Here is an 11525-nt window from a genome sequence, read left to right on the forward strand (position 1 = left end):
GGAAAAAGTGCTAGTAATGGGAAAAAAAAAAAGGCTGTCAGAAGTAGAATTAAATAAAGAAACAGAAGAAAACAAACAAACACAATCACACACTGAAACAAAGAGTCAGCCCTAAGCAAGACCGTAACACTGTGACATTTGCTTTGGGGGTCTATAGCCTCTTGCCTCCCATTATCAAACATGACACTCAGGGTCTAACATCAATCCCATCGAGTCATTTAACCCTCTTTGTCCTGTCATCCCATCTCTCTCTCTGTCTCATAAATATTAGGTATGTATTCTAGGCTTTTTTGTCTTCTTCATGTAGTTTTTTAATAAAAAAAAGACATGTTTCTTCAACATCATGAGCAGACTATTACATTTAGCAATGAACAGCATGGGTGCCAAAAGAAAATCTACCTTAAAACCCGTTGTTGGAATGCTTTACACTTTCTACAGAACAGAAACTAAGACAACCTGTTATACAATTAGTCACAAATAAGGCCCTTGAGTTTTTGCCCATACACATGAGTATTGTCTAAAACGTGTCTTCTTTGTAGCAGCTGGGCCCTGCCACCACTGTGCTTGACAGAGTTCACTACTGCTGTAACCTGTAGCTTCCCTTTCACTTCTCTGGCTCCCTTCTCCAGCTGAGCTTTGTTTCCTGGCAGTAATTAAAACCTCCTACCACTGCCATAGCTACTGCTGCTTCTGGAACCACCATGGCCACTCTGGTTTCGTGGTTTGGCAAAGTATTGGCCTCCACCGCCACAGGGGCCAGGGCTTCTGCCTCCAAAATTTCCTCCCTGGATGGACCCCCAAATCTGAAGACTGGTTGTTGCAATTGTCAAAATCATTATAGCTTCTGCCACCTCCAGAGTTACTTCCGTCATTACCAAATCTGTTATAGCCATCCCCATTGCCACCATATCCACCACCACCTTGACTGCCACCAAAGCCATCTCCCCCAGTGACGTTTCCTCCGCAACTTTAACCTCTTTGGCTGGATGAAGCACCAGCTATCTCTTGCTTAGCTAGAGCTCTCCTTACTTCACAATCGTGGCCAGTCCCAGTATGGCGTTCTTGAATGACCATCTTGTCCACAGAGTCATGGTCATCAGATGTCACAAAAGCAACGCCGTTCTTTTTGCCACCGCCTGGGTCAGTCATGATTTCAATCACTTCACTTTTCCCATACTGTCCACCGTAACTTCTTAGATGATGTTCTTCAGTGTCTTCTTCAACGCCATCCACAAAAATCTTTTTCACAGTTATGTGGGCACCGGCTCTTTGAGAATCTTCTCTTGAGACAGCCATCATTGGTTCCACAGCTCTTCACCAGACATTCAACTGACTGAGCTACCCAGACGTCCCAGACTTTTTATTTTAAAGTCAGATTTATTGAGGTAGCATCTTCTGCGGGTTTTGTTTGTTTGTTTGTTTTCTAAGTAGGCCCTACACCCAGTGTGGAGCCCAGTGTGGAGCTGGAGCTCACCACTCTGAAATAAAGCCCTGAGCTGAGATCAAGAGTTGGATGCTTAACTGACTGAGCCACCCAGGTACCCTGAGGTACCTCAAGATATCATTTTCATACATACATTTCATACAGCATTATTCACCATTTTTAATAGGCAGTTCTATGAGTTTTGAGAAATGCATACAGATGTGTGGCCACCAATACAATCAAAATGTAGAACTGTATCATGACCTTTCCCCCCAAATTCCCTTGTGTCCCTCCCTCCATCTCTACCCCCTGGCAACCACTAATCTGTCTTTTGTCCTTACAGTTTATCTTTTTTAGAATGTCGTATAAATGGAATCATGCAGTATGTGGTCTTTTGAGTATGACTTCTTTCACTCAGCAAATACATTTGAGATTCAGCCATGTGGCTGAGTGTTTCAGTAGTTCCTTCCTTTTCATTCCTGAGCAGTACTTAATTATACGACAATCTGTATATCCATTCAGAGGTTAAAGGACATTTGGGTTGTTTCCAGTTTCTAACAATTATGAATAAGCCACTATCAACATCCACATACAGGGTTTTGTGTGAATCTCAGTTTTCATTTCTTTGGGGTTCAAACCCAGGAAGTGGATTTCTTGCTCGATGCTAAGTGTATGTTAAACTTCAGTTTTTTGTTTTTTGTTTTTCAAAAAAAGCCAAACCACTCTCCAGAGTATTTGAATGACTTCGCCTTCCCACCAGCGGTGTATGATACGTCTAGGTGCTCCATATTGTCACCAGAACTTGGCATTGCGGGTTGTTGTGTTTTCTTTCAAGTCATTTCACTAGGTGACTGACACCGATTTTTGAAGCTGAGCAAACATGTTCATAGAATTCATTGCTATCTTCAGAAAAGACTTAAAACCAATCGTAAACATCTACTATTACATTAGAGCCACTTGGCTGGCTACCAATCAGGCAGTTTATACTAACGATCCTGACTGGAGTTACTTTTACCGGAGCTGTACAATTTTGCTTAGTTGTCTATATCTCAAGCAGCATTCATGCCAATTTCCTTAGCACACTTGTTAAACACAAGAGTCCTGTGTCTTCCCTGCAGCGGTCCTACAGGGTATGTCTAAAGGGTAAGGATCCTCACTTCATTCCAGTGTCTCTGAAACACTCAACAGCCTACCTCTAATCACCTTGTTCAGGTGTGTTTTCAGTACCCAGAAAATGAAACATCCCTCCAGCGTCTACTTTCAAAAACATATCTATCAAAAACACTCTAAGCTGGAGGAAAGGAGAAAAAATGTTTTGTTGCAGTAAACAAATTGTCACACTCGGGGGATTGATGGTTAATTCAATCACTCTCCTGCTCTGCCCTCGATCTGCACAGAGCCATACATTGCTGTTCTCCAGAAGTAACTACTGCTGATTTCTCTGATGTGGGCAGAAAACACACATAGTCAGAACCCGGTCTGCTCAGATTTGTCACACAAATTCCTCCCTGGCCTGTTGCTTCTCTGTGGATCTCCCTGCTAATGCTTTATTCATTTGCATCTGTCTGCCCCATCTGCTGGTTCTAATGGTGTGCTGTAAGCAATTAGACCCTCATGCATGTACCACCTCCCATGCATTCCTTCTGTTCTTCCTCTCCCCCTCCCCCGGCCATTTCGATTTTTCTGCCTCAGCCCCAGAGGAATTCAGCAGACAACCCCAGCTGCATCTTTCCATTTTTCTGAAGTTTATTATTTATTTTAAATAGATAATACATGCACAAAAGATGAATCCAAAAGATACAAAAGGGCACAGAGGTAGAAGTCTCTTCCCTTCCTTTACCATTCCTCTGCTTCCATTGCTTAGAGGCAACTATGGTCACCAGTGTCTGGTGCCCTTTCAGAAAGAGATAATCTATACATAGACAAACATACAATCTAGATACTTTTATTCTTTGTAGAAATAGCAACACACTGTAACACCTTTTTGCACCTTGCTTTTTTCATGTACGTGTGTGTGTGTGTGTGTATGTGTGTTGTAGAGCATTTCATCTCTCTATACTTGTATATACTACTGAGTGTACATTAGTAGATGTGCCTCTTTCCTTTAAAGAGTTGGTTGGTATGTAATATTGCATATGTACTATGAGTCACCTTACCAAAATCCTTTTTAAAGTATGTAAAATAATGACTTAGCCCAACCAAGATAGACATTTATATCATGAAAAAAAAAAATGAGCAGAGTTCGATGTCTCAGGGCTGGTATTGGTAGCTACAGTCTCAAAGACTTAAGATCTTTCTCTTTGTGTTCGAAGGTAGCTGCTGAAGCTCCAGCCTTCACGTCTGCATTACCAGCCAGAGGAAAGATCTATGTGTTCCCCCTCAAGAAAGACACTTCCCAGCTCACAGAATCCCTTCAGTTATATCCATTTTCCAAAACCTAGTCACAAAGCTACACCTGGCTGCAAGGGAGGATGGGAAATGTAGTCACGATCTAGGGATGGTGTTGAAAACTTGGGGATCTATTAAGAAACAAGGAGGGAAGAGTGAGTATTGGGGTACAACGATATCCATTCTGTCCCAGGATTGTCAGCTCTTTCGCTCTTTCACTGCTAAACCAGAGATCTTTGTGAACATTCAGTTTCATGCTCTGTGAGATGGGTCACAGGTTGTATGCATTTTTATTTTCGTGAGTATTCCCAATTGCCATCCCTGAAAAAGCAACAATTAATCCCTGCACTGACATATGAGTGTGACTATTTCCCCACACCCTCAATAGTCCTGAGTGTGCTTATATTTTTTTTTTATTTTTATTTTTTGTCTTTTACCATCATAATAGCTAAAGTACAGTATCCAGGGTGCCTCAGTGGCTCATTCAGTTAAGTATCCAAGTCTTGATTTTGGCTCAGGTCATGATCTCACGGTTCATGGGATGGAGCCCCACTTTGAGCCCTGCTCTGACAGCACGAACCTGCTTGAGATTCCCTCTCTCTCCTTCTCTCTCTACCCCTCCCCAGCTCTTGCTCTGTCACTCTTTCTCTCGAAATAAATAAATAAACTTAAAAAATAAATAAAATAAAATAAAATAAAATAAAATACAGCTTCTCAAGGTGTCTTAATTGGATTTAATAGGAATTTCTCTTATTTTTAGTGCCAGTCAGTAGTTTTTCAAATGTCTAGAAACTATTTGTATTTCCTTATCTCCGAACTATTTCCATGATTTGCCCAGTAGATTGTATTATTTCCTTATTACTCTATAAAAATTCTTTATAAGTTGGGGAAATCAGCATTTTCAGCAATATTATTTAAACATTTTCCCCCAACAGTTTTGGCTTGATTTGTTGTGCTTTTGTTCCCATGCAGATTTTTAAAATTCTTTTCTTTTTCTTTTAAAGAGAAGTTAGCCTCTGTTTCCTTGTTCCACAAGCAACGCTTGGCTGAGTTGGTTGCTGTCAAAAAGACAAGTCCCACATTCTCATGAGACTCCTCTGACTTCCCCTTTGCTTCAACCGTAGCAGGTGCAGCAGTGGCCACAAATTCAGATGCATCAGCCAGCAGGGCCTTGACTGAGAGGCATAGTCAGTCTCCACAGGCTAGAACCCACCTGTGCCCACCGACGACTGAATGGGGTATTGATGGGGGTGTCGGGGTGGCTCAGTCGGTTAAGTGTCCAACTTTGGCTCAGGTCACGATCTTGTGGTTTGTGAGTTCGAGCCCTGTGTCAGGCTCTGTACTGACAGCTGGGAGCCTGGAGTCTGCCTTGGATTCTGTGTCTCCCTCTCTCTCTGCCCCTCCCCCACTTGTGTTCTGTGTCTCTCTTTCAAAAAATGAGTAAACATTAAAAATAATTTTTTTAATTAAAAAAAGAATGGGGTAGTGATGCAACATCTCTAGGCATGGGCTGGCGAAACGGGGCATGCCCTCCTGGAAGCGAGAATGCAGTGTCCTCTGTGATGTCAAGCACTTCCACGTTTGTAGACAATGGATGTTCAGCCAGAGGGATGGTGGGAGGGGGTGGGGGCGGTGGGGGGGGTGAGATATTCAAAGTGTTCGGTGCCTCGAGCCCCCCCCCCCCCCCCCCCCCCGTCTCCATTAGCCGTAGGTCACTCAGGATTTCAATGGTGATTTTTCTTTTTTTCTTTTTTTTAAATTTTGTTAATGTTTATTTACTTTTGAGAGAGACAGACAGACAGACAGATACAAATAGGGGAGGGGCAGAGAGAGAGGGAGACACAGAATCCAAAGCAGGCTCCAGGCTCTGAGCTGTCAGCACAGAGCCCGACGCGGGCTCGAACCCACGGACCGTGAGATCATAACCTGAGCCGAAGTCGGACATTCAACCGACTGAGCCACCCAGGAGCCCTCAATGGTGATTGTTCTAATGTAGTTGCATGTATCCCTTTTAACAAATTGCTTCTGGGTATTGTGACTTTCTCAGAAGACATTCCCTGTACCAAAATTACAAAATAAATTCTTCCATAGTTTTCTTTTTCAGAGTAATAATAATCACAAAGGGGCTCCAACTTGATTTATTTTAACAAGACTTCTGGTTATCCTGGCCCCACTGACCCATCCATCTTCCCCCACTGATTTGGTAGCTTGGCTGCCTTTAAAGGGAAGCACCAAGCAGTTCTCCTTCACTTAAAATCAGTACATCTTAATTCCACTTTCTATTTGATATATCCTGCACTGCCATCAATATTATTCATTACCTTTCGGGGTTACAGATTGCAGTCGGATCCAATTTGCCAACGAGGAGGGCTAAGCACTGAGAGACGCAAACATTCAGACTGCTCTGCTCACAGGCTAGCTAGCAAACCATGTAATTCTAACCCGCAGAGACTTTTGGGAGGAGCTCAGGCTTTGGAGGCTGTTAAGGGCTCACTTGTGTCCTCTCCAAACTCATATGTTAAGGTCCTAACTGCCAGTACCTCAGAAAGTGACTGTAGTTAGAGACAGGGCCTTAAAAGAGGTAATTCTGTTAGGGTGGCTCAGTCAGTTGAGTGTCTGACTTGGGGTCAGGTCGTGATCTCAGGGTTCATCGGTTCATTGGTTTGAGTCCCACATTGGGCTTTGGGCTTTGCACTGACAGCACAGAGCCTGCTTCGGGTTCTCTGTCTCCCTCATGCTCTGCACCTCCCCTGCTTGCTCTCTTTCTCTCAAAAATAAACAGACATTAAAAAAATTAAAAAGAGGTAATTACATTAAAATGAGGTCATTAGGGTGGGCTCTAATCCAATGACTGGTGTCCTTATAAGACAAGGAAGTAGGAGGTAGATAGAGGGAAGATCTGGAGACACAGGGAGAAGACAGCCATCTACAAGCCGACGGGAGACACCTCTGTAGAAACCAACCCTGACAGCATTTTGATCTCAGACTTTTAGCCTTTAGAACTGTGAGAAAACAAATTTCTGTTGTTCCAGCCATTCAGTCTGGGGTACCTTGTTATGACAGTCCCAGCAAGCACATACAGGGGTGCACAGAGCAGGCTGAATCAACTTGGGGTCTTCGGTGCAAGTCTTAGAAGTTTACCCAGATCCGTCAGGTCATGTTCCCCAGACTCTGGTGGAAATCTACAAATAGTGGTGGCTCAGTTGGTTAAGTGTCCAACCTCAGCTCCGGTCATGATCTCACTGTTGTGTTGGAGCCCCACTTTGGGCTCTGTGCTGACAGAGCCTGGAGCCTGCTTCAAATTCTGTGTTTCCCTCTCTCTGCCCTTCCACCGCATGCATTCTGTCTGTCTGTCTCTCTCTCAAAAATAAACATTTTTTTAAAAAATTAAAAAAAGGAAAAGAAAAAGAAATCTGCTGACAGCAGCAGTACTGGGTGGGGTTCACAGAAGCTACAAGGTGTAGAAGGAGTAAAGGAAGCAGGAAGAAGAAATTGAACCATGATGTAATTTCAACAGAGGCCTCAAGTTGATCCTAAGGGGAGCTCTGGACCCGGGATGGCTTTTGGGCTTGTCCAGAATGAGGCAAGGACACTGGGCCTTTGTACCCCAGCAGACTGTCTCCTGGAAGAGGGTCTGAACTTGGGCAAGGAAGCTCTGGGTGGCTGAGGGCTAGGAGGGCCTCAGCTGCGAGCCATCAGTGTCCAGCACAGTGACAGCAGGGGAAGAAGCCCCCCAGGCCTAGTGGGGGCACACTCCCACACCCACCACACCTACCTACACAGAAGGGGATTTGTTAGGAGGATACGGGGGAAGCTCACAGCATGGAGGGACAGCCTGAAGGAACAACCCTCAGAAAGGACATGGCTCAGAGTAGCCGTGAGGTTTGGGAACTCAGAAACAAACGGGACGGTCTCTCTGGGCAACAACCATGGGGATGAATCAGCCCCCACTGTCATTATGCATCTTTTCCCTTCAGCATTCAGAGTCATCGGAGAGAGTCTATACTTAACCTGACTTGGATCACCTGCTTGATCTTTGGACAGAGAAGAGCATGGCCTTTTGACATTTGCTAGAAGGCTGCATGACCTGGGAGAAAACTGGTTCCCCAAAAAAGGCCAACTGTGATGTCATCACCAGAAGAAGAAAACATGTCCATTGGGCCCGGGCCATTGGAGTTGGAACCTCAGTTTGGGGTGTTTGGGGGCAAACAGCTTGAACTCATAAAATTTGAAAGTGCTTCCTCTGTAAAAAAGAAATATTACCTCCCTCATAAGATTTTTCAGGCTTCAGTTGTATCTATAGCTATACCTATATCTATATCTCTGTACCTGTTTGTATGTATGTGCTTACATAAAAGAATTATGCATACATACATGTGTACACACACACATAATACATGTATGATGCCTATATAATATAGTCACCATTTATTTGAGTGTCTATAGCTCCTAGGTCCTCATCAACTATTTCCTATCATATATCTGTGCATCTATTTGCTTTCCCACCTCTTCTTTGAGAGCAAGAGAAGCATTCAATATCCTAGTCCCCAAATTCTAGACCTGGAAACCCCCTTAGAGATGCTGCCTCTTTTTTTTTTTTAAGTTTATTTATTTATTTTGAGAGAGAAAGAGGGAAAGAGAGAATCCCAAGCAGGCTCCACGCTGTCAGCACAGAGCCCAACTTGGGGCTCGATCCCACAGACCATGAGATCATGACCTGAGCCAAAATTAAGAGTTGGACACAACTGACTGAGCTGCCCAGGTGCCCTTAGATACTGCCTCTTTGTACAGAAGGAACTGTGGCATTGCAAAGTTTTACCACTTCACATTCCTCATGTTGGGTGTGGGGGTGTGCTTGACTTTTAATTTAAAAAATAAGTCAAAGAGTCAGGAGGGGAACGAGAAAAGCAAAAGGAGAGTTTTTCTGATAGGTCATCTACTCACAGAGATACACACAAGCCTTCTCAGGGGGTTTCTCAACCCCAGGTGATGCAGGGAAGGGGCAGGAGGAGAGCAGGATAGCCAGGTATCAGGCACCAGTGACATTCCAGAGTGGAGAACACAGTTCCCCATTTCTTTCATTGCTGATTATAGAGAACAGCATTTATTGTGGACCACGTGGGACCAGGCCGACTGGAATGGAGGAGAGAGTGTGAGACAGAGGGCAAGGGGGGTGAGGGTTGGCATTTTCTCTCCTACAGCTATTTTCAAGAGGAGATCTAATTCCAGCAACAACGTTTCGACTTCACTCCCACCAAAAGGGATGGCTTCTGTGGAATGCCTCTCAGCTTGCAAATGTTGCCTTTCCGAGGTCACGCAAATAGCTAATACATCCATTTCCCTGAGATAAATGCCATCATGGAGGTCTTCTTGTCACTGTCAGGGGTTATGAGCGGTGTTGATGGAGTGGGGTAATGACATCGCAGGGTGATTGAAAGGGTTTGGGATGTGATTTCCTATTTGGTTCAGACAAAATAAAACCATTATCTGTGCTTCATCTTTTTTAAAGACATTGTTTCCCGAGCTCTTTGGCGCTTGAAGTCTGTTGCAGCACGGAGGAACAATATCAGCCTGTCACAATTATAGATCAGCTCATCACCACAGTCAGCCTCCAATCTCCTTGAACTCTTTTCAGGGGAAATGACTTTCTGGGGCCTACCTTATCCCCGGGTATTTTGCCTTTTGAAAAAGACGGTGCGGTGGTCATACATTCTCTGGAGAGAGCCCTCGGGCAGCACGGGGCCAGGCACACTGGGGAGTCTGCAGGTAGCCATCTAGGAGAGATGGAGACCCCTCAGCCCTTCAGTCACTCTTGGTGAGCAACAATGAGACACTCAGACACATGGACGTGATGGGGGCAAGCGGTTGCTTATGCAGGTTAAGGATACACTTGATGTTGAAGGACGTAGGGTTCCCTGGTACATTTCTTATCTGTCTCTGAAACATGCCCAGCTCAGTGGGTTCATGTGGCCAGGCCGCAGCAAGACTATCAGAAGGGCTATCAGTACTCTTGCCCGCACACTTTTACCTCTGGCCAACCTAGGAAGCCATGCCATTGATGTCCTGGCCCCTGACACTGCTTTATCCAACACCAGCCCGTCACCAGACCTTCTGTCGAAGTTCCAGGTATCAGATGGCAATCTCTATACTGCAAAGAGTTTTTCCATCCTGAGGGCCCTCCAAGCAGCAGGCTTCAACCCAGCCCTGTACACCTCCACACAAGGAGTAGAAGGTCCCGTGGCCTGTTACTTCCCCCAGAATCAAAATATCCCCAATTCATCTCCATAGGTGGGTGCAGCACATGTATCCAGCTGTCAACCAATCTGTTAGGGTGTTTTGAGGGGGCGTCTGGGTGGCTCAGTCAGTTAAGTATCCGACTCTTGATTTCATCTCAGGTCATGATCTCACGGTTCATGAGTTCAAGCCCCTCGTCAGGCTCTGCACTGACAGCACAGAGCCTGCTTGGGATTCTTTCTCTCCCTCTCTCTCTGCCCCCATGCATGCATGCTCTCTCTCTCTCTCTCTCTCTCTCTCTCTCAAAATAAATAAATAAACATTTAAAAACAATTTTAAGATTTTATTTTTAAATAATCGCTACACCCAACATGGGGCTCAAACTCACGACCCCAAGATCAATTGTCACATGTTCCACTACCGAGCCAGCCAGGCATCCCTACCATTTTAAACATTTTAAAACCTACATTTCTGTGGTATTAAGTACATTCACTTTATTGTGCAGCCGTCCCCACCATCCATCTCCAGAACTTTTTCATCTTCCCAAACTGAAATTCTATGTCCATGGACTATAACTCCCTATTCCTCCCTTCCCCCAGCCCTTGGTAACAACCATTCTACTTTTTGTATCTGTGAACTTGACAACTCTAGGAACCTCATAGAAGTGGAATCATACAGTATTTGTCCTTTTGTGACCAGATTATTTCAATGTGGGTGTATAAATATCTATTCAAATTCCAGCCTTTAATTCTTTTGGTATTTTGGTATGTACCCCAAAGTGGGATTGCTGGGTCAAATGGTATTCCAGATTTAATTTTTTTAAGAACTTCAATACTGTTTTCCACAAAGGTTACACCATTTACATTGTACAATTTTACAATGCACAAGGGTTCCAACTTCTCTAGATCCTTGCCAACATTTGTTCTTTCTTGGTTTTTTTTGACAATTGTCACCCTAATAGTTGTCCTATTGATGTTTTTAAATGTAGTGATCACAGTTCGTTTAGAAAGTTGCTTCAGGATAAAGGGAAGAGAAGGTAAACGGAAAGAAAACCAATGAGAAGAGGTCAATGAGTATGGAACCAAGAAACTAGTGAGTTAAAGAGGGAGTTGTGTGTGTGTGTGTGTGTGTGTGCGTGTGTGCGTGTGTTGGGTGCTGTGTATATATGTTTTACAAGATACCAGCCACCACCATCAATCTTGTTGCTGGTGACTGGACTTCTTTTAGATCTACGAAGATGGACACTCCAATCTCTCATATGTTTAAAATTTTTCGTATATATTCTCAACTTACAACAAACTTAGACCATTGTCATCATTTTAATCTATTAGCTCCCCAAATATATTCATTAGTAATAATATCAATAAAAAATAGACAAATAGATGGCCACCTGGGAGGATATACTTGTACTATCTGAAAGGGATTAGGGTCAGTGTTTAAAACATACAAATAACTCCTGTAAATTAATAGGGAAAATGAA

The 11525-nt window shown here is 43.9% G+C and overlaps 1 pseudogene; it reads right to left on the reverse strand.

Annotated features, from left to right (window-relative positions):
• Nucleotides 1-653: 653 nt before the first annotated feature.
• LOC102962161 lies at nt 654-9585 on the reverse strand (annotated as a pseudogene).
• Between the last annotated feature and the right edge of the window lie 1940 nt (nt 9586-11525).

Source organism: Panthera tigris, chromosome A3, assembly GCF_018350195.1.
Source record: "Panthera tigris isolate Pti1 chromosome A3, P.tigris_Pti1_mat1.1, whole genome shotgun sequence".
NCBI classification, from domain to species: Eukaryota; Metazoa; Chordata; class Mammalia; order Carnivora; family Felidae; genus Panthera; species Panthera tigris.